Source organism: Schistocerca nitens, chromosome 1 (genome assembly GCF_023898315.1).
Source record: "Schistocerca nitens isolate TAMUIC-IGC-003100 chromosome 1, iqSchNite1.1, whole genome shotgun sequence".
Classification (NCBI taxonomy): Eukaryota; Metazoa; Arthropoda; class Insecta; order Orthoptera; family Acrididae; genus Schistocerca; species Schistocerca nitens.
In genome coordinates this window covers 350,214,729-350,239,618 of record NC_064614.1, presented here as the reverse complement: position 1 = coordinate 350,239,618, position 24,890 = coordinate 350,214,729, and the positions used below count along the sequence as shown (strand labels likewise).

General features: G+C 42.1%; 1 protein-coding gene across 1 annotated transcript in view; it reads right to left on the bottom strand.

The window, feature by feature from the left end:
- LOC126247882 (uncharacterized) overlaps positions 1 to 24,890 on the bottom strand; it is a 303,956-nt gene that overhangs the window by 64,286 nt on the left and 214,780 nt on the right. The window lies entirely within an intron of this gene.

Here is a 24,890-nt window from a genome sequence, read left to right as displayed (position 1 = left end):
GATGGAGAGAAGATAAAATAATGGTGCTAAGGAAACTATCTATTGAGGTAATTTTTGTTTGAAAGCCTATTTTTTTGTGTTCGTATTGGTTCAACGATAAACATGTTTTCTGAAAGGATTCTGCCTTGAGCAAATGCAATTCTTCCGCTGCTCCAATAAAAATAAAAAAATGGTTCAAATGGCTCTGAGCACTATGCGACTTAACTTCTGAGGTCATCAGTCGCCTAGAACTTAGAACTAATTAAACCTAACTAACCTAAGGACATCACACACATCCATACCCGAGGCAGGATTCGAACCTGCGACCGTAGCGGTCACGCGGTTCCAGACTGAAGCGCCTAGAACCGCACGGCCACACCGGCCGGCTGCTCCAATAAAAGCAGAAGAACGAAGCAACTCTGTTTTATAGACAATTTCACTAGCGGTCGACATGAGTGAAACGAATAGCATCTGAAATGCTTGTGAGTCATGTTTAACTACAAATATGAAACAGCAGGAAATTTTGCTAAACCTTGTCAGTATGTTCGCGATTATTTTGTAAAGCACTTTTAGAAAGCTTCAAACAGCTAGGTTGAAATTTGAAACGGTCAGTGTGACACATGGCCTAGAAGACAGATAAAAGCGAGCCTATTCGTTTTCCTTGAAAATTATTTACGTCCACAAGAAAGGAACCTGAAACTCGGGTCAGTCGGATAGCTGAGCAAGATACACAGGAAATAATCGAAAAAGCTGACTATACGTCAATGGAAGAGAGAAAAATAAATGTCTGTTAATCTGTATAGTAAACCGAAGGAGTTGTGTACGGAAAAAATATGTGCGAGATGGTTCTCATAATTGTTGAGATTCGACCAGAAACCTGTGCGGAAGGACTTTTCACCGCAGACTTTGTCAGTCTGTAGGAGGTATCTGCAGGACGTTTTGTAATGACTCTTAATGTTACTTAAGACGTAAATCCAACATATTCAGGAGTACAGACAAAAGTAAACGTAACAAATAAAGAATACTGGGAGAGTATCGGAGAGGAAAAAGAATATTTTGTCGCCAGGAACAGCAACACATTCCTGCTTCCTGGGATTCCCGGGTGTAATCTCAGCAGGTTATTAGGAAAAAAAAAATTGTATATGAAAGTTATTACGTTCACTGTGGGATCGCCTGAGACAGGACCTCATTGCAGAACGACCAAGTTAAGGCAACAATAAAATGCCCTTACGCGCATAAAAACTTGCAACCCCACTGCATCAACCACAATCATGAAACGGCATCAGATGTGAGTGGAACTGATTTCTCGTAGACTATATTCCCGAGTGTTGCGCCTTGTAATTTCTTCGCACTCGCTTAGCGTTTACAAAAAATGGATTAATGGGAAGGAATGATATTGAGACAAAAATACCTCTCCGGTGAGATGAAAAAAAATTAAATTTACTTGACTAAGCCTTGGCAAACGAGGTATATTGTTTTGAGAAATTTGGTCTTTCTTAACAATCTGTTGATTTCTTACCAGACTAAACAAAACACCTTCGTGATACTCGGGCCACATAATATAATGTTCTGACAGCGACCAACAAATTATTTAATATAATGTTCTGACAGCGACCAACAAATTATTTAAGTTTCTGTATCCAAAATCATTAAGTTGATGCTTAAATAAAATGTAATGGAATACGTAGGCAATTTCGTGTGTACAACAAATATAAATTGTGCTTCAGTGAACTAAACGCAAATAACCTGTGCACAATGGATCTCTTCACTAATACAGAAATAAGGTCAGAAATTACTGCGCTTGACGTCAGCTGGTTGAAAGTAGCATCCACCTCGACTGAGTATTTTTCAAACGGATTGGAGTCCAAATGCTAAGTACGTCTACTTTCATCGCTAGACAAATACGGCACGCGTGGAAATGCTGTACCATCAATTAGCTCGTTAATGAGGACGGATGCCCGGACTTCTATTGTTCCTCTGATTAAGCCACCATTTGATCGTAACTTCCTGTATCCATGGATATGAGAGCACAGCCCACAAGTTGGGTTAACTGAAGTCTTTCACTATGTTCAAATAGGCAAATATGATTCTCGGAATTCTTCAGAGAAAAAGATGTGCGAATCACTTACTTCGTTTACCCATGTCGAAAAGCAATCCGCATTAAGACTCGAACATCAATTTATTAAATCTGTAAACTGAAAGGGAGTAGATCAGAATAAATGTCGCTTTCAAGGTTATGGAGGAGCATCTATCTGGCGTAAACAACTGTGTACACAACGAAATCAATACATTTGTACATTATGCAAACCACAATTTAAATTTAGTCCTGATAGATATTGTAGAGAACAATACAAAATCTTATCTATTTTCGAAAGGACTGAAAATATCTACAGTTTTTGGGCCGCAGTAAGCTACGGTGGCAAGATTTAAAAACTGTTCCTTGAGTACTTCCAAGATAACGCAAAAGCAACCAAATCCACCGCGTTGTACTGGGAAGTAAGACATCATATATGCAGTTAAGAATTCGTTACGATTTTGAGGAACTGACGAACACAATTGTCACGGATAAGAAATGTAAACCACAATATGTATCAATAGGTCTTAAAAAGAAAGTTGAATCATTCAGTTGTGTTACTCTTGTAGTAATTCAGCGCAAAGAACTAGAAAAATAGTAAAGCTCTAAGGTCTTGTATTGTGAGAATATTTATGTTGTAGTAAATGGAAATGCCGTGTGGCTAGGGCCTCCCGTCGGGTAGACAGTTCGCCTGGTGCAAGTCTTTCGAGTTGACACCACTTCGGCGACTTGCGTGTCGATGGGGACGAAATGATGATAAGGTCAACACAACACACAGTCCCTGAGCGAAGCAAATCTCCGACCTAGCCGGGTATCGAACCCGGGCCGTTAGCTATGACATTTCGACACGCTGACCGCTCAGCTACCAGGGGCAGGCATATTTTGTAGTGACCTCTGTGACGGTACAAACCCCGTTACTAGATGAATATTTCTAGTATGCAAGGATTGCTTTCTGGAGAGCGAGCGCTCTACATGGTGCGTGATTCGCGGAAGCGCGTAGCGCGCCCGCACGAGATTTGCAACGGTCGGTGGGATGTCTCCACCTGGGGGGGGGGGGGGGGGGGCGGCCACATGGCCAGCAGCTTGGAGCTTTGTTTGCTTTTTAGCGCATTACGAGAAAACTATATAACTTACCGTGAAGAGCGATGCAGCAGTGGATTTTCTTCAGCAAAAAAATGGTTCAAATGGCGCTGAGCACTATGGGACTTAACTTCTAAGGTCATCAGTCCCATAGAACTTAGAACTACTTAAACCTAACTAACCTAAGGGCATCACACATATCCATGCCCGAGGCAGGATTCGAACCTGCGACCGTAGCGGTCGCTCGGTTCCAGACCGTATTTTCTTCAGCAATATGCACCTTCTGAAAGATCGATCTTTATTTCAAGTCATGAGACGCAAAAGTTATAGTAACCTCAAAATCGGTTAATATCATGAATACTGAAAGATTAATAACAATAGTAAATAACAACTTACAGGGATGAGTGAGCACTTATTAAAAACGTCTCGTCATAGCGGATCGAGTGCCGTAGTCATATGTTAAGATTCATAAATAATTAAGCCCGTAAAGAGCAACAAACAAAGTTTGAGGGGAAATTGTTTATAAAATTCAATAGAAAATTCATGACATAAAGAACGGCACTATATAATATTTTGGGTGGCATCACACGTATTTTAAACTAATTAAGTTGTACTATACACTTAACTTGCAGTAGTTTTCATTGTTTGCAAATTATTATTAACATTTATCACCCATGATTAATTAATTATTATATATATGAAGATTTTGAGAAGCGCAATGTGTAGATCGCTATAGATTACGTCTAAAAACAGTGCTATATGCAGTTCTATGTTAAAACTTTGCAGCACAGATGTAAATAAACAAATTTGCGCTAAGTGGCGAGGGATGTACGTATCAAAATTTGTAACCTTAAGTGGTGAGATTGGTACTTGCATTACCAGGGGGGTTGACGTCCGAGCCTATATAAGCGAGCGGCCATCTTGGCCAGAGGTCAGTCGTTGGTCAGTCGTTTTGGAGGGTGGGTGGCGAGCAAGCCCCACTTGAGGGTGGCCCATGTGGTCGTTTGAGAATTCTTTTTCGCGCCGATTTATTTCGACAGAGAGTATTGTTTAATAGTGCAAGTGAGCAAGCATATATTTGGTGAACTGGAAGTGCTAAGATTATTTGTGTGAGTACGATTTACGAGGTATACATTGTCGTAAGTGAACATGTGGCGATCTGTGATTTCGCACAAAAACTGCTAGAACAAAGAGGACGGTGGGACTTGTGGTTCTGTTCGAATTATTTGAATAATTTTCGTTAATAGCAGCCTACATTACTGCTATTGGGGGCTCGGAGTCAAATTATTATTTAAGTAAAACTGAAAACCGTCTGCCGGCCGAAGTGGCCGTGCGGTTAAAGGCGCTGCAGTCTGGAACCGCAAGACCGCTACGGTCGCAGGTTCGAATCCTGCCTCGGGCATGGATGTTTGTGATGTCCTTAGGTTAGTTAGGTTTAACTAGTTCTAAGTTCTAGGGGACTAATGACCTCAGTAGTTGAGTCCCATAGTGCTCAGAGCCATTTGAACCATTTTTTTGAAAACCGTCTCACCAGTGATAATTTCATAGTGTGAAAGAAAAGGACAACGCCAATAAATAGTGCCTAATTCTCGTTCCCTAGCATAAACTGTACTTATGTATGAGTGAATAATTAATTCAAAACTGTAACAAATGCGCAGGTGTGGAAGTGTACTAATGCACCAAGTGTGGAAATCATCCCCTGAGACACACATGAGAGCCAAAATTTGCAATAACATTTTTTTACCAACATTTGTATATGCACATTCGTGTGAAAACGCTGCAACCGCACTTTTTCTTTATTATTTAACCGCCCCGTCGCACCTCTCAGGAGCGGCGCTGTCAGGAACAGCTGGTATAAAAGAATAGTCCTGCTAACTGCTTGACGAAGCTTCCAATACCTGAGAAAGGTGATTCATCGACAGTAAAAAAATAAAATAAAATAGTAAAGAAGCACTTCAACGAGTTTCGCGATAGCGAAATGCTGACACAGCAAGTAATTTAGAGTGGTTGGACAAATGCAAGACACACTGTGCTATCTTACAATGCATTTATTCACTACCGGTTTCGATCATGGACCATCTCCACAGTGGAAAAATATCTATTGTGACTATTTCAAATTTCATACATGCTATTTACATCTACATAGACAATGCGCAAGCCACCGTATGGTGCGTGGTGGAGGGTACCCTGTACCACTACTTGGCATTTCCTTTCCCGTTCCATTCGAAATAAAGCGAAGGAAAAACGACTGCCTGTTTGCCTCCGTTTGAGTCCTACTTTCTTTTATCTTATCTTCGTGATCTTTACGCGCAATGTATGTTGGCGGTAATAGAATAGTTTAGCAGTTAGCTTCAAACGTCGGTTCTCTAACTTTTCTCAACAGCATTTTTCGAAAAGACGTCGCCTTCTCTCCAGGGATTTCCGTTTGAGTTCCCGAAGCATCTCCGTAACACTTACATGTCGTGCGAACATACAAATCTAGAAATCCGCCTCTGAACTGCTTCGATGTCTTCCGTCAATCCGACCTGGTATGGGACACGAACACTCGAGCAGTAATCAAGAATAGGTCGCACCCAGCGTCCTATATGCGGTCTCTTTTTCAGGTGAACCATACTACTAAAATAAAATCCTCCCGAACAGGTCATGAAGGCCCAACGCCACCGACCGGCCGCCGTGTCATACTCAGCCCATAGGCGTCACTGGATGCGGATATGGAGGGGCTTGTGGTCAGTGCACCGCTCTCCCAGCAGTATGTCAGTTTCCGAGACCGGAGCCGCTACTTCTGAATCAAAGTTAACCACTCTTTCCTAAAATTCTCCCAATAAACCGAAGTCAACCGTTCGCCTTCCCTACCACAGTTCTCACATGCCTCTCCCACCTCGTATCGCTTTGCAACGTTGTGCACAGATATTTAAAGGACTTCATTGTGTCAAGCATGACTCTAGTAACACTGTATGCGAACATTACACGTTTTATCTTCCTACTCACCCGCATTAACTTGCCTTTTCCACATTTAGGTCTAGCTGACATTCATCACACCAACCGTAAATTTTGTTCAAAAATGGTTCAAATGGCTCTGAGCACTATGGGACTTAACGTCTCCCCTAGAACTTAGAACTACTTAAAACTAACTAACCTAAGGACATCACACACATCCATGCCCGAGGCAGGATTCGAACCTGCGACCGTAGCGGTCACGTGGTTCCAGACTGAAGCACCTAGAGCCGCACGGCCACACCGGCTGGCTTTAAATTTTGTCTAAGTCGTGTTGTATCTTCCTACAATCACTCAAAATTCGACACCTTACCGTCCACCACAGCATCATCAGCAAACAACCGCAGATTGCTGCCCACCCTGACATCCAAATCGTTTATGTATGTAGGAAACAACAGCGGTCCTTTGACACATCCCTGGGGCCCTCCTGACGATACCCTTATCTCTGATGAACATTCGTCACCTAGGAGAACATGCTGTGTTATATTATTTAAGAAATCTTCGAGCCACTCACATATCTATGAACTTATTCTATGAGCTCGTATTTTCGTTAACAGCCTGCAATGGGGCACCGTGTCAAATGTTTTTCGGAAATCTAAAAATATGGAACCTGCCTGTTGAACTTAATCCATAGTTCTCAGTATATCAGGTGGAAAAGGGCAAGCAGCCTTTCCCACGAGCGATGCTTTGTAAAACTATGCTGATGCGTGCACATAAACTTTCCAGTCTCAAGAAAGTTTATTATATTCTAATTGAGAATATGTTCAACGATTCTGCTTCAGATCAGGAAAGTATAGCCACTGCTGACTTGAAAACGTAAGAAAATTGATACTGCTGTGAACTTACTGCCCCTACATGTTTTCAACGTTGTTTTCTGCTTATGAAGCTTGTATTACGCCATTAAACATAAATTTTCTTCCGTTTTCAACTCAGCAATGGCGTATAATTTCCTGATTAAATGGCATGTGTTTCATGTGAAGTTGTCACAGCAGATTTTTTCCACTGTGAATATCGTCCATGATCGAAACTGCTAGAAAATAAATGTATTTTAAGACAACACATTGTGTATCACACATTTCTTCAAGTATATCGATGCTGTTGACAGTTCCTGGAAAATTTTTAATTTAGTGCATCATTATTTTATTCAATGATCGATTCCATTTATTCTCAACTAAATATGCTATCTCAAGAATTGAAGGAATTTATAAATGCATATAGAGCAATATACCTTCAAAATATCTACCATCTGTGTCGAAGATATTAAAATGAAACACTGAATTTTACAATGACATTTCCTGACGACGCTCCTCTTCTGGCTTTGCAGTTGATGTTGCTAAGAACTTCATTTAAAGCACAAACATCAAAACTGTCTAGAGCACGAGGCTTAGCAGATTTGTTATCAGCAAAGTATAGCTCCCTGGTATCACTGAATTACGACCAGCCTCCCTGACTTGTCTATCTCTTCCTTAGACAATTGCAAACAGTACTTCCTGCAGCTTTGATTTCTACATCTGCATCTACATGGTTACTCTCCAAATCACACTTAAGTACGAGGTAGAGGGTTCATCGAACCACTTTCGCACTAATTCTCTATTATTCCACTCTTGAACGACGCGCGGAAAAAACGAATTCCTATATCTTTGCGTGCGAGCTCTGATTTGCCTTATTTTATTATGGTGATTGTTTCTCCCTATGTAGGACGGCGTCAACAAAATGTCTGTGCTTCGGAGGAGAAAGTCGGTGATTGAAATTTAGTGAGAAGATCCTTCCGCAACGAAAAACGCCTTTGTTTTTATAGTGTCCACTCCAAATCCTGTGCCCTGTTAGTGACGCTCTCTCCCCTATTTCTCGATAATACCAAACGTGCTGCTCTTCTTTGAACTTTCTCGATGTACTTCGTTAATCCTATCTGGTAAGAATCCTAGACCGCGCAGTAGTACTCCAAAAGAGGACGGACAAGCGCAGTGTTGGTAGTCTCTTCGGTAGATCTGTTGCATCTTCTAAGTGTTCTGCCAATAAAAAGCAATCTTTGGTTCGCCTTCCTCACAATATTTTCTATGTGTTCTTTTCTATTTAAGTCGTTCGTAATTATAATTCCTAAGCATTTAGTTGAATTTATAGCCTTTAAATTTGATTGATTTATCATGCAACAAAAATTTAAAGGAAATCCTTTCAGCACTCATGTGGATGACATCACACTCACCATTATGTAGAGTCAACTGCCAATTTTCGTACCATACAGATTTCTTATCTAAATCGTTTTGCAATTGGTTTTGATCTTCCCATGACTTTACTAGACGATAAACGACTGCATTATGTGCAAACAACCTAAGACGGCTGCTCAGACTATCTACCAAATAGTTTATATAGAGAAGGAGCAGCAGAGGGCCTGTAACGCTACTTTGGGGAACGCCAGAAATCAGTTCTATTTCACTCGATGACTTTCCGTCAATAGCTACAAACTGTGAGCTCTCATGTATCTAGTCGCATAACTGAGATGACATTCCATAAGCACGTAATTTGATTACAAGCCGCTTGTGAGGCACGGTGTCGAAAGCATTCTGCAAATCAAGAAATACGGAATCAATTTGAAACCCCTTGTCAATATCATTCCACACTTCGCGTGACTAATGAACTAGTTGTGCTTCACGAGAATCAGTTTTTAAATCTGTGTTGACTATGTGTCAATAGATAGTTCTCGTAAAGGTAATTCATAATGTTCGAATACAATATATGTTGCAAAATCCTGCTGCATATCGACGTTAACTATATGCAGCAGGACGTCAATGATATTGGTCTGTAATCTAATGAATTGCACCTATTTCTTTTCTTGAATACTGGTGTGACTTCTGCAACTTTCCAGTCTTCAGGTATGGACCTTTGATCGAGGGAGCGGTTGTATAATGTGGTTAAGTATGGAGTCGTTAGATCAGCATACTCTGAAAGGAACCTGGTTGGTATACAGTCTGGACGGGAAGACTTGTTTTTATTAAGTGATTTAAGTTGCTTCAGTACTGAGAGGGTACCTACTTCTAAGTTACTCATGCTGGCAACTGTTCTTGATTCGAATTCTGGAATATTTACTTCCTCTTCTTTGGCAAAGAAATTTCGAGCGGCTGTGTTTAGTAACTCTGCTTTAGCAGCATTATCATAGATAGTACGAGGGTTGCCCAGAAAGTAATGGACCGCATTTTTTCTTCTTCTACAATTCTTTATTGATCATAATGAGAATTACACACACGAAAGAATGGTGTTTTATTTACACACCATATTTTTCCATGTAACCTCCATCCGCTTCTATGGTCTTCCTCCAGCACGAAACAGGGGCGTGTATGCCCTGTCGGTACCAATCCTTGTCTTGGTGGCGAAACCAGTGCTTCACTGGGTGAATCATCTCCTCATCGTCCCCAAATTGTCTTTCACGAATGGCATCCATTAATGGCCCAAAACAAGTCCGAGGGGGCTAGGTCAGGGCTGTAGGGTGGATTGGGTAACATTGACCAACGCTGTTTTGCGATACGTTCAGCAGTCCTCAGACTTGTGTAGCGCCGAACGTTGTCGTATTGCAGCAAAACATCTCCTGGGTTGCTGTGGCGCCGAAGTCGCCGGACGTGCATCTGGAGTTTTGTTAATGTATTGACGTATGCTTTTGAATTAATGGTACCACCTCATGGCATCACATAAATGAGAATCACACCTTCACAGTGCCAGAACCCGGTGATCATGACCTTCCCGGCGGAAGCAGTTGCTCTGAATTTTTTCTTCTGTGAGGAGTGGGAATGACGCCGTTCCATCGACTGTCGTTTTGTTTCGGGCTCAAAATGTTGAAGCCAAGATTCATCACCTGTCGCAATTCGAGACAAGAAGGCCTCCCCCTCAGCTTCAAAACATTGCAACATATTAAAAAAAAAAGTTTTTCTGTGCTGGATTTGTGATCCACCGTTAGACACCGCGGGACCCGTCTTGCACACACTTCTGAATATCCAAGAGTGCGGATATTTGATCCACACTTCCTTTGCTGATTGACAGATGCAGCGCCAACTACCGAAAAATGGTTCAAATGGCTCTAAGCACTATGGCACTTAACATCTGCAGTCATCAGTCCACTAGACTTAGAACTACTTAAACTTAACTAACCTAAGGACATCACACACACCCATGCCGGAGGCAGAATTCGGACCTGCGACCGCAGCAGCAGCGCGGTTCCGGACCGAAGCGCCTAGAAACGCTCTGTCACAGCGGCCGGCGCCAACTACCGATTCGTAATGCGTCTGTCCTCGCGAATGACATCATCAGCTCTCTGAAGTATGCCAGGTGTGACAGCCGTGGATGGTCTCCCCGACTGCTGCAAATTGTGGAGCTCCGCCGAACTGCCTTCTGATGACCTCACCCTCCGTGCTGAGGGGCTAAATGTACTTCTGTCGACAGGAGATGCTCCATAGACTTTGCACGTACGTTTGTGAATATTTCCCACAGTTTCATTCTCTGCAGTGAGAAATTCAATGACGGCACGTTCCTTGTAACGTAGACCAACTACAGACACCGTTTTGAAACTGTCCTGCAGCTACGTTGTGTCGGAAGTGGCGGAAACTTGGCGCGCTCACTCGGAAGACTTCAAATAATACTTACCTCAAGTTTCGCATTCGTAGCATTGTTTTAGGCTGAGAGAAGAAATGCTGTACACTGCTTTCTGGGCAGCCCTCGTATTTTCACTGCTTCCGCGCAGAGAAAGCATTGGCTGTGTCTTGCCGCTGGCATACTTTACATACGACCAGAATCTCTTCCAAGTTTCTGCCAGGTTTTGCGACAAAGTTTCGTTGCGGACACTAGCATAAGCTTCTCGCTTTGAAGTCCGCGATAAATTTCGAGGCTCTGTAAAAGAACACCAATCTTGGGGATTCAGTGCTCGTTTAAAATGGACATGGGTTTTTCATTGTTTCTGCAACAGTGTTCTTGTGAAACACAATTAGCTCTTTATTCTCACGAAGCAATTAGTGCTATCGCCAGGAGATGTCAAACTGATTCCGTATTTTTAGATTTCCAATAGGCTTTTGACACCGTTTCTCACAAGCGTCTATGGAGTATCGTCTCAGTTGTGCGAGTAGATTCATGATTTCCTCAGAGAGACCACAGTTCGTAAAAACTGACAGAAAGTCATCCAGTAAAAAAGAAGTAATATCAGGCGTTCCCCAAGAAAGTTTTACAGGCCCTCTGTTGTTTCTGATTTACATTACCGATTTACGGGACAATATGAGCAGTCCTCTTAGACTGCTTGCAGATAATGCTGTCATTTACCGTCAAATAATATCATCAGACGATCAAAACGAATTGCAAAATGATTTAGACAAGATATCTGTGTGGTGCAAAAAGTAGCAGTTGACTCTAAATCATGAAAAGTGTAAAGTCATTCTTATGACCGCTTAAAAGAATTCGCTGAATATCGTTTACTCGATAAACTCACGAATCTAAAGGCTGTAAACCCAACTAAATACTTAGGGATTACAGTTACGAATAACTTAAATTGGATCAATTCGATAGATGTGTGGGGAAAGCAAACGAAGACTAAAATTTATTGGCAGAACAATTAGAAAATGTAACAGGTTTACTAAAGACACTGCTTACACTACACTTTTCCGTCCTCTTCTAGAAAGTTGCTGTGTAGCGTGGGATCCGATTGTATATGAGTCGACCGAAGATTATACCACACAACTGATACAAACTGAAAAAACTAAGGAAAAAATGGTTAAATGTGTGATAAATGACCTGTGACAAATTTCTCTCTCTCTCTCTCTCTCTTGAATGCATCGTCAGTCTATCATTAAATCATACCTCGATACATCCCCTCTCAACCGATAACTCTACTTTCTATCGTCCTTTAACGTAGATCCATGTCAATTTGGAGGCTGATAGTTCTCTTTTCCAGGGAAGCATCAAAGATAGCAATCAACTTGTATGTTTCCCTATTACCTCAATAGACATACAGCAGTATGTTGTTAAAAACCATACAGCAACTGTTCTGTAAGGTATTTATTAGCTGACACCGTATGGTTGTGATTGATAGAAAGTACAGAGAAGCATATTGTAAAAACAGTTTGTTAGAGTTTAAAAGACGTAAACAGTCTTGCACAGGGTCAAACATACGATCCATTCTGTAGTTGTATACTGCACCCCCCAAGCTGGTAACACAATGCTCTTAAGCTAAAGACACTATATAAAAATCTATTAGGTGTTCTCCGATAAATTTGGGGTCACACCTGGGTTTATGATCCGAGATATATTAATTTATTACTCTACATTTGGTGGTTATCCACGTTCAGCAATCTGTTCCAGCCGTCTTATTGCTGTCAACGAAAAATGACAGTGTCTCTGGTTCCCAGTGCTCCCATGTAATTTTTTTTTCTCTTGTTGTCACATACTTGTTCCCATGTAGAAGAATTTTCCTGCTCAAAGGAGCCTTTTAAGTACTCCCTCATTAGCCCTCAATTTCCCTACATTTTGGAGTATTTTCCCTCAATTTATATTTATTTTCCTATAATTATCCTAATTTTACCGATTTTATGTCTCGGCTCCCATGTGATCATGACATCACGTGTCACCACGTATTCTAAAATTGTTTATAAATGTAGTGCAGTTGTCAACACTTAGCGCAACTGTGCTATTCTTCTCTTTGTGTGTGTGCCTGTATCGGTTTTAAATGGGGTCCCCCAGATGATACCTCGAGCTTACCATCGGTGAATCCACATTCAGACACTGCCTCAGCCATATAGTGTGTGGATTCACCTTCAAGCCTTATCCCAGCTTTAATGCATGGTAGATCAACCTCCGAACAATATACTGGCCATAAAGCATGGTGGATCCACTTTCAAACACTGTCCTAGCCATAATGCATGTTGGATCCACCTCTGAACCCCATCCCAACCTATAAACATGATGGATCCATCCTCCTTTGGACCCTATCATGACCATGACGCATGGTGTATGCACCCTCGACCAGTATCCCTGATGTAATGTATGGAGGATCCAGATATGCCCTCTATCCCAATCCTATCCCGAACCTACCCTGTGCCAAGGTGGCGTTTTTTGATTGCGGAGATGGCTTTTAACGAAATTTCGCACCTACACATGGAGAGATGACCATCGTAATAAGATCAGCTACATTACGGAATTTATAAAGTAATACATACTATAAACCTGGTATTTACAACTTCTCTACGCTGTTACGTTAAGTGATTTCATATGTGATGAAGCATTAGATTACTTTAAGAGAGATCAAAAGTGAGAAAGCATCCTTCGAAAGAGGTAGATCTAAGCACTCTGTCATGAGGCAAAAATGAGTTTAATATTCTATTCCTGTGATGCAGGATATAACAATACTAAGCTGATTAGAACACATCTTTTTACCTAATGAGAGAATAGTTACAGAAGATAAAGCCTATGCCATACTGTTACAGGATTTTCACAACAAGAAACGATACTTTAGTGATGTGAAAATGCGTGTATGCCCCAGTTTCTCCTAAAAGGGAGAAATATACATTTTGTGTGAGAAATTCGAGGTGTATGATCAACAGCATCCCTACCTCAGCCCGCATCTCGTGGTCGTGCGGTAGCGTTCTCGCTTCCCACGCCCAGGTTCCCGGGTTCGATTCCCGGTGGGGTCAGGGATTTTCTCTGCCTCGTGATGGCTGGGTGTTGTGTGATGTCCTTAGGTTAGTTAGGTTTAAGTAGTTCTAAGTTCTAGGGGACTGATGACCATAGATGTTAAGTCCCATAGTGCTCAGAGCCATTTGAACCATTTTTTGAACCTACCTCAGATTGTGTGTTTTAAGCTGGAGAGAGTCTATGTTGGGGTGGAATTGCAATTAGAACTATTTATCCAAGCCACACCTGCTTGTCAAGCAGTATGCTGCAGCCGTTGGCACAAGTGAGCATGAGGCTTCAAATGAGTGGAAGTTGGGTATAAGCTTAGCCTGTGATGGGCAGTTAATAACAAAAAATGCTCTGACCTGCCGGCTCTTGCCTATGGCAGTGGGGTCAAGCCCTGGTGGCAGCACTCTCTGGATGTCTGTAGTGACCAGTATGCTGGGTGAGGGGCAAAAGAAACGGATGTTTGTGCTGCGTGAGAAGATTCAATGTGACAGGTGTTTGCACTGGACGATTATTCCCCCATGTAAATTGATTGGTTGACTGCTTCGTGAGAGTCCGACCTCTGATCATTTAGTATGCCTGGTATGTGGATGTTGGGGAGAGGTGTGCAGCTGCTGATGCATGTGTGGGTCTCTCCCAGATGCTGCGGGCGCAGCTACTCGCAGTTGGCGGACAACGAGTGCTTTGTGATCATGAGTATGTGTGATTGTAAGAGTTTTTTCACCATCTATATATAGTGTAAAGTGGAAACATTTTGATGGAGGAGGGCGCTAGCATTATCAAATGTCAGTACATACAAGACCTTGGATATATTTAGTGCTATGATGCATTTGTGATGGAAATTTAATTACTTGATTAGCAACATGTTTGCATATGATTCTGAAACGTTGAAAATATATTTTACTATGAAGAAGATTCTTCATAAGGTGATGAGAGTTTTATGCAATCCATCAGACTCTGTAAATTGTTAAAGAATTAGGTTGATGGAATAGTGCAAATGGACTATTTCCCAGTATTTTTTTGGTGTCACAGCTGTACCAGATCTCCCATTGTCTCCAGCATTAGGCAATAGGAATGCAATATTCTGAGGAGACATAAAGATCCCATCTGCATGTCTGAATATTATGATTCCCACACAAACTGGAACTAGCCATTTGAGACAGAGACGGAAAGAGGGTTTGGAATTTTTTGATCAAAGGAATGCCACCACCTCACGCTTTGTTCAGGGGTGAGAGATCAATGGAGGCTGACACCCGGGCCATAGTATTTAATATTGTGATCTGTAATGACAACATTGGGTGGTTTTTGACCTCTGCTGAGACATGAAGACCCCTATCTGCATGTATGAACATGATGATTCACACACAAACTGGAACTAGCCACTTGAGACAGAGATGGAAAGAGGGTGTGGAATTTTTTGATCGAAGAAATGCCACCACCTGACGCTTTGTTCAGTGGTGAGAGATCAATGGAGGCTGACTTCCGGTCCATGTTATTTAGTATTGTGATCTGTAATGACGACATTGGGCGGTTTTTGATCTCCACTGAGGCACCCGGATGACAGATGCATGAACGGGCGATCCTAAATGGCTGCTACTATACCACACTTCATTTCATTTCTTGATACTTACAATTATTATTTCATGGGAAGTGGGTGTGGAGATAAAGATGTGAGCTCCACCTAAGTGAGAGAGCTCTATCTCCTTCAAACTTATTAAATAAAGAATATGCAGCAATATTGGCACTGATTTGAATTTTGTATCATGAGAACCTTCCTCTCCAGTACAGGCTGAGTCTTTTTGCTGCCAGTTTTTTGTGAGAAGTGGGGTGGGGAGGGAGAGGGTGAGGGGCGTGGGTGTGAGACGTACTCTGGTGGTGGCATTGTGCACTAGCTCATTTGATGCCTGCACGTCAAGATACACATAAGCAAAAATTTTCCAACAAGACTACACTTCCACTGTGCAGCAATCTAATTACTTAATTAGGACATGTAATTGCTAACCATGGGCTTTTCCAGCCAAATGAAGAGATTCAATCCCTCAAAACTGAATTTTATAAATAAACGGTATATCCTCTGCTACGTAATTGACAGTGATTTCAGTTTCATATTACGAGATCCTTCCTCTTCAGCACAGATTGAGTCCTTTTCCCACCAGTTTCCAGTTGGGCATGGGAAAGGGGAAGTGGGAGAGGGGAGGTCTGGGAATTTCCCATAGAAGAAGGAGATGATTAATCGATCAATTTAATCAGTCAATTAATTTCATATCAAAAGTGTGCTTTTAGCGGCATGGGGGAGGGTTGGAAATTTCCCAGAAGGATGGATGAGGAGGAGGGAGAAGATGGAGGATTTCTCAGAAGGATGGACTATCCCCAAGGGGTCATAAATGAATCCTCAGAGGTCGCAAATCAGTTAGCATAACAATCGGTTCGCCCCTGAATGTATGCTTGCCCCTGAGTGAATGCAACCCACACAAAACTAATATGCTCGTACCGGCTTTGCCCTACTACTGTCGTAACAGGAACTGTGAAATCTATCATTGTAGCTGTCAATAAAGTACTGCAGCACAAAAGTGGGGGTTTATCCTCGCCACAGTAGACATTTTTCGACATGTTTTGCATACACTTTTTTTCTTGCTGAAAATTCAAAGAGTTCAGTTTGAAGGTAGTGCTCTGCCTTATCAATATACAGAAGCTGTACAGGGCCAAAGTGTTGCAAATGGCCACTAAGCTGAGAGGAGGCGAAAGAGGCCTGCAAGTGCAGAAACTGTGTATTACTTGTATTATAATTAGTAGTGAAAGCTGACATAAGCTAATGAATACGATAACTGAAGCAAAAACGTTCCAATAAAGATAGGTCTGCAAAGGTATCATTTCCAAGATAATTGCGAATGTGTGGTTACAAACCGCCACTGACTTTGAAATCAAATACACTCAAAGACAGAAAAGGCGCACCACGAGGGCATTATCCGAATGGGATGGAAATCGGTAGATGTGATGTACATGTACAGACAAACAAGCGATTACAATATCAGAAAAATTGGATGAGATATTCAACAGAAAAAACTTCACCAACTGAGCAAGTCAATACATCGTTGGTCCACCTCTGGCCCTTTTGCAAACATTTATTTGGCTTGGCACTGATTGTTACAGTTGTTGGACGTCCTCCTGAGGGATATTGTGCCAAATTCTGTCCAATTGGCGCATTCTATCGTCAAAATCCCCTCCTGGTATCAGGGTCCTGCCCATAATGCTGTAAACACTCTCGATTGGGTAGACATCTGGCGACCAAGGTAGGGTTTGGCAAGCACGAAGACAAGCAGTACAAACTCTCGCCGTCTGCTGGCTTTCATTATCTTTCTGAAGTGTAATCCCAGGCTGGCTTGCCATAAAGTGCAACAAAATGTGGCGTAGAATGTCGTTGACGTACCGCTGTGCCGTAAGCAGGACCCCTTTGGTTGTCATCTATGCCACCCTTGCAGCACAGCGGTATGTCGACAATAGTCTACGTCCCGTTTTGTTGTCCTTCATGGAGAGCTAACCTGGGCTTACATTTCAGCAAGTTAATGCCCGCCGCCTCACGAAGAGATTTTCTATTGCGTGACTTCGTGCTTGCCAAACCCTCCATGGCTATCAAGGTCGCTCGGCTGTCTCCCCAACTGAGAATGTTTGGAGCTTATGGGCCGGACCGTTGAGAAAGCTCGCTATTTTGACCATCTCACGCGCCAATTGGACATAATTTGGTACAGTACCCCTCAGGAGGACATCCAACAACTGTGTCATTCCGCCAGGCCGAGTAATTGCTTGCATAAGGTCCAGAGATGGACCAACGCGTTATTGACGTGCTCAATGTGTGAAGCTCTTTCCCTTGAAAATCATCCAATTTTTCTGAAATTGTAATCATTTGTCTATCTGTGCATGTACATTACATCTGCCGATTTCCGTCCCATTCACATAATTCCTTCGTGGTGTGTCGGTTTTTATCCAAGTTAGAACAAACGTATTTCAAATGTAAACTTTTCCATTAAGGCCCATGTAATTGAACTCAAATCTCATACCAGACCTACCTTAACGAGAAATACAATACTAATTCAGCATATTACATGTTACAACTTACTGTACACTCTTATCTGTTAAAGTAGATATTCCACGTAGTCGTTCCCACATTTGAAAGCAATACTGCACTCCGCTACGTAGGGTTTGCGAACTTCTTTGCAACACAGCTGAGTCATCCCGTAAATATTCACAAGACTGTGCAATTCACTGCTCCAGTTCAGCGAGAGCTCTGTACACTTCTCTTTTGAGAAGACAGACAGAAAAGTCCAGAGGATTGTGGTATGACGATCTTGGAGGCCAAGGTACAGGCTCTGTTCGACTAATGCATCTTGGACCGTATTAGCGTGATAGGTGTCATTTTATACCAGCGGCGAAATTTACCTGTGCTCCATTGTGCACGTACCACATTACGCAACGCTGGACAAGATGAGGAAGGCCGTGGTTGGAAACTGAGCGCAAATAGATAGGCCCTTAATAGAAAATTTACATTTCAAATACATTTAAACAAGCTTTCATAATATTTGATATATTCGCTATTATCTCGCAAACGCCTCGTTTGCGGGCTGCTGGAACGTTTTGCGTCTGCTGTTGTATACCTTAACACGCATACATTTTGCTATAAGTTGTGATCCACGCTGTATGTATAACAACAAAACTTTTATTATAATTGCTGTATCTACAGTGTGGCTTAGTTGATCACACACAGTGCACTGATGCGACGAACAAAACAATGATCCAACCAACAACCACAGTGCCACCTGGTGGACATACATGGTCGTCATGGTATGTATACCAGTTTTCTGTCAGTTGGTAGCTGGAGGTGAACCCGAACATGAACCTGAACATTTGTAGTAGGCACCAAATAGCTATATATTTTTACATAGTCCTTTTATATCTGACACACCGATGTGTAGTGATCTTTATGGTAGTGGGAAGTGCATATGCAATGTGAAGTAACTTGCAGCACTGATGGATAATACACCGAGGTGACAAAAGTCATGGGATACCTCCTAATATCGTGTCGTACCTTCTTTAGCTCGGCGCAGTGCAGCAACTCGACGTGGCGTGGACTCAACAAGTCATTGGAAGGCCTCTGCATAAATACTGACCCACTTGTCTCTATAGTCGTCTATAATTGTGAAAGTGGTGAAAGTGCAGGATTTTGTACACGAACTGGCCCCACAATGATGCCCCATAAATGTTCGATGGAATTCATGTTGGGCCATCTGAACGGATCAAATCATTTGCTCGAATTGTCCAGAATGTTCTTGAAACGGATTGCGGAACTCTGGGGCTTGGTGACAGCACACTGTCATCCACAAAAATGCCATCATTGTTTGGAAACATGAAATCCATGAATGGCTGAAAATGACCTCCAGGTAGCCAAAGACAATCATTTCCAGTCATGGTCGATTCAGCTGGACCAGAGGATCCAGTCCATTCCACGTAAACACAGCTCATGGCATAATGGAGTCACCACCAGCTTGCACAGTGCCTTGTTGACAACTTGGGTCCATAGCATTGTGCGGTCTGTGCCACTCTCGAACACTACCACCAACTCTTACCAACTTAAATTGGGAGTCATCTGTCCAGGCCACTGTTTTTCAGTCGTCTAAGGTTCAAACATTATGATTATGAACCCAGGGGCCCTATTCTTCATCGTTCATACCGAACGGTGCAGTAGGTTAGCCTCAGTAGTGACGTCTCTTTGGGTTCTTTATCCGAAGTTCCTATTCAGTAAGCTTCTGAGACATGTTACTCATCGGTCCGAGAGGTTTTGGATTTCGGTATGGCCCTCTCGTTCGGTTCGGTGTGGTTTATTTACACCTAGAATTTGTTGTTTTCAAAATAATGAGCGATTTTAGCTTCGTTCGGATTTAGTGATTGTGTTACTGAAGAATCACCAGGACGCGTCCGGGTGGCAAGTGAGTTCATAATAGGCTGTTTTTCTTTGTTAAAAATATGGTTTGTATTGTTGTTACTGTGAATGACTATAACATAACAAAAAACACTTTCAGTCAATATTCTCAAAAAATACCTGTTATTTTTACGTAATTAAGAGTTTAAAAAAATCATTAAATTTGAAAAGTTCGGCTCTGCATACGTATATCACATGAGCGTTAGCTGAAATTACTAGTGACTTCGTTAGCCGAAATTACTAGTGACTTGGCGTACTTTTTTCCGTAAATGGTTTACGGTACTTACTAATTACCGAAACGCTTTTAAAACTTTGAAGTAACAATGGAAATTTCATGCATTTACGGCTTACGCCCGCATCATTCGACAGCGAAGCCAGCCTGCATCTCTCTTGAGTGGAATTACATGGAATAAAGCGCTGGAGGTGCTTGAGTTATAGTAGCTAAGTTGGTTCGCCGGCACGGCATCTTAGCGTGTTCGGTCAGAGGGCTCTGTAATTAAAAAAAAAATAATAAAAAATTAAATAAAATAAAAAATAAAAAAACTGAGTGAATAGATCAACGACGAACTTCAACTGGTATCTTGGGACGTCCACCCCGAACAAATGCAACGAACAGTAACGAACGAAATTAGATCTTTAAAAAAAAAAAAGAAATTAATAAATAAATAAAAATAAAAAGCTGCTAAGGCAACGAACTGCCGTGTCGAAGGTCGTTGGTTCGCATAACGCTCGGCACGAAAATATTTTTTTTTTTTTCCCCTTCGTATTTGTAACACATTCTGAGACTTCGTTAATCGTCGAAGTTAAGCATTTTTTCTGAAATATTCGTTGTTATTTGCACCTAAGAGCACGCTTTCTCAGTTAACGAGTACCTTCGATTTCGTGACTTCCATATGTTTAAGAAATAAAAGAGAAAATTGCTGTGCGTGAAACAAATGACAGTGACATTTATACTTTTTCTTATCACAAATAATTCATCAATTTCTTCTGAATACGTAGCGATTTCCAAGAGTGTGGTCAGACAGGAATCTAGGAGCACAACTTAAATTACTGCGAATGGAACCAGCAGCAGTCCGCAGCTCGTGGTCTCGCGGTAGCGTTCTCGCTTCCCGAGCACGGGGTCCCGGGTACGATTCCCGGCGAGGTCGGGGATTTTCTCTGCCTCGTGATGACTGAGTGTTGTGTGTTGTCCTTAGGTTAGTTAGGTTTAAGTAGTTCTAAGTTCTAGGGGATTCATGACCATAGCTGTTAAGTCCCATAGTGCTCAGAGCCATCTGCACCATTTTTTTGAACCAGCAGCAAAGGTCTTTACACTATAGCTTCTCACAAGTACACTCTTTGACATAAAACTTGACCGGCGGCCGGCCGCTTCAGAGGTTAAGTCCGCGCCGATCGCGACATGGGACAGAAAAACTGGCCAACTCGCTAATTCTCTAAGTCCGGTTATCTGCACAATCTGGCAACACTGTAGACTGCGGCACTTCCTGGAGGAAAACTTGTCCCATGATAGAGAAACTCTAGGCTGATTACGCCTGTGGTCTAGCGGTAGCGTGCGTTGTTTCTGTTCATAATGTCAGTGGATCGAGGGCAGCTGACATAAAATATTTTTATAGCCTCTTCTGTCTGAATGCTGAAGACGTGAATGTAATGGTAGCGCAGATTCAATCTATTTCGCTTTGTGACACACCGATATCAAAATTTTATCCAGTAACGATTTTGCGGCAGATTTCCTGCAGACTGTCCTCCTCTGGACGCCGTATGCGGCAAAGCTCCGGGATCCATTTGCTGGCTACTGGCAGCGGCCGTGGCGACAGCAGCGGCGCTGCACTCCCCCGTTCTTTATCGCAAGCGCCTGCTACCGCTCATCGCTTTTGATGATTTAAAACGCTTTATTATTAAATGTTGCTCCACAGAAAATTTCTACAATTTCCATTCACGCTCAAAAGCAACGGAGACAGACGCCCTGATTAGTAGGCGGGTATTATATTACATTAATCGGCAAGAGCTGAGTATGGCCCGAAATTAATTTTATAGACTGGGACGAAATTAAACTACCTCACTACATTCGATGAATTTATAAATGCTTCATACCTCGTTTCTTTTCCTTTCAAACTCAATTATTTGTGCAACTTTTGGTCAATGTTTGGATGTTTTCGTCAAGCCAGAGTGAGCGTCTGTGGTGTAAAGTGTATTACAGTTCTTGTTTCATTCCTTATGGTAAGTCTATGCGATAAACTGTGTGAATACCTTGCAATGCATTCTCTGTAGCAGTGCAGGAACACTGCACATTTGGAGTTCCATGTATGGCTTCATGAAGTATTTATTGTTGATCGGAAGTGATAGTTAAGCTCATTAGATTTAAACCAGAAAAATTTGTCGTTTTGAAGGTTTCAGAGAACGGAAAGGAATTGCTAACGCCGGTGTTAGAAAACGTCTACAGTTAAATGCTATTGCAAAAATTTAGAAGAAGGGAACTACATTAATGAAAATGTGCACATCATAAACAACCTTCTGACATGTTAGATCTATATGACGAACAAAGCTCAAATTTATATCGTTGACAGTCGGTTTGAATCTTTTCAGAGCACCTTGGAATTTGCAAAGCAGAAATCCATGATATTAACTTAATTTACTAAGTCGAAATCGGACGAAGATTGATGTTTAAAGGCATTCTTCAGATTTCGCATAAGAAATTTTTACTAGCAGTTTGCAACTCCATTAATTAAAATGGAAAATAAAAGGTTGTAGTCAGCGGCTTCTACCGTGATTCGAACTGCTATGTCTTATAGTACAAGCACTGCAACGCACAAGGGAACCTCTGAGCTAACGACACACTGGCGGCCAGAGGCGGAATATAGTCACTGCGATGTTGCCTGAGCCTCAAAACGCAACCTTAAACACACGAACAGAGGAGGTGGAGATTACTGTTTTAACGTCCCGTCGACAACGATGTCATTAGAGACGGAGCACAAGCTCGGATTAGGGAAGGATGGGGAAGGAAATCGGCCGTGCCCTTCCTAAGGAACCATCCCGGCATTTGCCTGAAGCGATTTAGGGAAATCATTGAAAACCTAAATCAGGATGGCCGGGCGCGGGATTGCACCGTCGTCCTCCCGAATGCACACACAAACAGGTGTTACTTATGTGAAGAACGCCGTTCTTGGAGTCCAGAAATTAAATATACTTTCTAATTGTGTCATCTTGCAGTGGATTATATCGTACGAGTCTTCGATGTGGAAAACGAATGTCAAGTGAATTTAGCGAGGTAACGCCGACCTACACCCGGAAGTAAATGCACTATCAGAGTGTTGACAAATACTTGCTACGACGCTGCCATTTCTAGGCTCTCTGACGAGGCAGCTCTTCAGCGAAATGCTTGCCGTGATTCTCCGATACGGTTCTTCAGAGTGGAGACGCGCGCGCACGTTTGGCTTTTATGCGGCGTTCTCCCTTGATGGTCTGACGTCGCCTTGTGGGCTATGTATACATATGAGACATTCAATTATCATTAATCCAGAATGATACAAGTTTCAGCTTCCGGCGTGGAAGAAGGCTGTTGACGCCGACATTATATCATTTCAACGTAGGGAAAGCAAAACGGATCATTCAATGTTTCTCATTCAAAATTCCTCATGGCATTCATTTCATTTGACACGTAAGAAGAGGTAAAGCGGGAATTTACTTTCGTTAACACGAAAGATATGCCGCACATATTGATAACGAGGAAGTCTGCGTCTTCATACGTTTCCTCCTTGAAATCTGTATGCTCTATTATATACTAAGTAGCCCGATCATTGTTTCAGTAATGTTACCCTCTTGTTTGACCCCGTAACGATGAACAGATTCCAAATGCATGTCTCCCTTCCTGGGTTGTTTTTTGTGTTTTATTGCTTGGAATTCCTGAAGCAGACCACTGTGCCTTCCCCCCCTCGTGGGTTAGGTCTCAAAACTAAACCGCTTTGTATCCAATGGCATTATTTATTCAGACAGCATCAGCATATGACTATCAAACAAAGCCTTCCATTTACAGTTGCAGCACTCTAACCAGCACTGACCAAAGTGTAATCCACGGTCATGGTCCTATATTACCAGCTGTCTGCTACTGTGGCAAAGTCCGTACTACACTGTCGATTCCGCAGCACCATTTTATCTGGTAACACTGTGTAGTTGCACAGTTGTGCTACCAGGTCTGTCCTCACACTGTCAACTTTATGTATCTCACTTCTCCTGTAGCGTAGATCACGAGGAGCCGAAGTAAAAGAGTGTATTCTGCATGACGTAACATTCAGTATTCCCTTCTTTCATAGCCACTTTTCATGTGCATCGATACCAAATAGGAATGCGAAAACTCTTGCGAGTGAGAGAATGACAATAACAATCGTAACAAGAACAAGCAACTAATGAATGATGTTTATTCCAACGCAGAACGAGAATGGCTTTAAATATAAAAATCTGTATCTATATCTATATCCATATCTATTGATCTTTGAGTTGGCACAATGCAAATATATTCTTAGCATTTAGTTGTAGACGGCATAAGAACGTGACGACTATCCATATTACTCATCAATATAAAAAGATAATATTTTGGGAATTTAGCAGGATTACTCAAAATGAATTCTGAAATTGGGTGACTGACTGCACAGGTGCTAAACGTCGTCAAGAGTATACGATGTCCTAATCGCATTAGGAATATGAAGAACGTCTTCGACAGCTCGCAACTTTCACATTGCTATCTCCACCCTACTCCAGACAGCCCTCGGTGGAGTTGCACTACGTTGCCGATGTTATGGAAGGCCTTCAAACCGACAACAGACCACATATTGAAAAATACAAGCGAATTCTCTTGCAGCGTAAGCTTATTGTAACTAATCTAAAAATTATTGGAGAGGAACATTGTCCTATTCAAAAAAAGTAAAATGTTACACACTGTTGACGTCAAACGGACATTATCTATGTCCTGTCTTGTGTCCTACTCATCTATAATATCAAGTGTACTATGAAAATGATTATATATAATGGATGATAGGGTAATGCATTGATACCAGATGGTGGGGGCCGGCCGGTGTGGCCGTGCGGTTCTAGGCGCTTCAGTCTGGAACCGCGTGACCGCTACGGTCGCAGGTTCGAATCCTGCCTCGGGCATGG